This window comes from Pongo abelii, chromosome 16 (genome assembly GCF_028885655.2).
Source record: "Pongo abelii isolate AG06213 chromosome 16, NHGRI_mPonAbe1-v2.0_pri, whole genome shotgun sequence".
Taxonomy (NCBI): Eukaryota; Metazoa; Chordata; class Mammalia; order Primates; family Hominidae; genus Pongo; species Pongo abelii.
Genome location: NC_072001.2, coordinates 74,273,659 through 74,275,675, shown reverse-complemented (window position 1 = coordinate 74,275,675; position 2,017 = coordinate 74,273,659). Strand labels below are relative to the sequence as shown.

The 2,017-nt window shown below is 40.5% G+C and overlaps 1 pseudogene; it reads left to right on the top strand.

The window, feature by feature from the left end:
- The first annotated feature begins 843 nt into the window (after positions 1-843).
- LOC112129070 (large ribosomal subunit protein uL18-like) lies at positions 844-1,769 on the top strand (annotated as a pseudogene).
- The last annotated feature ends 248 nt before the right edge of the window (positions 1,770-2,017 follow it).

The window sequence follows — 2,017 nt, the reverse complement described above, 5'->3', positions numbered from 1 at the left end:
GATGCTTGCCAATCCCGGAAAACTAGGACTTTTGTTTTGATAATGTCACAGAGAGACGGAAACAGAAATAAGAATCCAACAACCATAAAATTAAATTTCAAGCCCTGAACTTGGGTTTAAGATGGTCCCATACTAGTAGTGACCCCATAGTAGACTTTACTATATGATTGTTATATTTTAATGACACTTTTTTTTAAAATGAAGGTGAAATAAAGATATTTTCAGATTTTAAAAACCTGGCTGGGCATGGTGGCTCACGCCTGTAATGTCAGCACTTTGGGAGGCCAAGGTGGGCGGATCACGAGGTCAGGAGTCCGAGATCAGCCTAGCTAACATAGTGAAACCCATCTCTACTAAAAATACAAAAAAATTTAGCCAGGCATGGTGGTGCACGCCATGGGTGTAATCCCAGCTACTCGGGAGGCTGAGGCAGGAGAATTGCTTGAACCTGGGAAGTGGAGGTTGCAGTGAGCTGAGATCACGCCACTGCACTCCAGTTTGGGCAACAGAGTGAGACTTTGTCTCACAAAAAAACAAAAACAAAAACAAAAACAAAAACAAAAAACCTGAGCGAGTTCTCCATCACAAGGACAGCACTAAAAATTTCTAAAGGCTATATAATATTTAGACTATAAAAGAGTGATTCCAGAAGGAAGTTCCGAGTTATAAGAAGGAATGAAGAGCAAAATAAGTGGTGAATATATGAGGAGCTCTAAATGATTACTGACTTTAAAAAAACAACAATATCCGATGGGATTGAAATATGTTGGATTAAAATACACATTAATAATGCCATATAGCCTTTCCGCCCCCTAGCGCTGCTGGGCCTGCAGGTCTCTGTTGAGCCGCGGACGTGGGTCTTTTGTTCCCCAGGATGGGGTTTGTTAAAGTTGTTAAGAATAAGGCCTACTTTAAGAGATACCAAGTGAAATTTAGAAGACAATGAGAGGGTAAAACTGATTACTAAGCTTGGAAACGCTTGGTGATACAGGATAAAAATAAATACAATACACTCAAATATAGGATGATAGTTCATGTAACAAACAGAGATATCATTTGTCAGATTGCTTATGCCTGTATAGAGGGGGTATGATAGTCTGTCCAGCATATGCACACGGACTGCCAAAATACGGTGTGAAGTTTGGCTTGTCAAATTATGCTGCAGCATATTGTACTGGCTTGCTGCTGGCCCGCAGGCTTTTCAATACGTATGGCATGGACGAGATCTACGAAGCCCAAGTGGAGGTGACTGGCAATGAATACAATGTGGAAAGCATTAATGGTCAGCCAGGTGCCTTTACCTGCTATTTGGATGCAGGCCTTGCCAGAACTACCACTGGCAATAAAGTTTTTGGCGCCCTGAAGGGGGCTGTGGATGGAGGCTTGTCTATCCCTCACAGTACCAAACGATTCCCTGGTTATGATTCTGAAAGCAAGAAATTTAATGCAGAAGTACACTGGAAGCACATCATGGGCCAGAATGTTGCAGATTATATGTGCTACTTAATGGAAGAAGATGAAGATGCTTACAAGAAACAGTTCTCTCAATACATAAAGAACAGCATAACTCCAGACATGATGGAGGAGATGTGTTAGAAAGCTCATGCTGCTATACAAGAGAATCCAGTCTATGAAAAGAAGCCCAAGAAAAAAAGTTAAAAAGAAGAGGTGGCACTGTCCCAAAATGTCCCTTGCTCAGAAGAAAGATCGGGTAACTCAGAAGAAGGCAAGCTTCCTCAGAGCTCAGGAGCGGGCTGCTGAGAGCTAAACCAAACAATTTGCTATGAGGATTTTTCAGATAAAGACAATAAACTTGTGGACAGCAACTTAAAAAAAAATGCCATATAGGATCAACATACACAAATAAATGTGATACATCATATGAACAGAATGAAGCATAAAAACCAAATGATCACCTCAATAGACACAGAAAAAGCATTTGATAAAATTCAACATTGCTTCATGATAAAACGTTTCAACAAACTAGGCTTAGAAGGAACAAAACTCGACACAATAA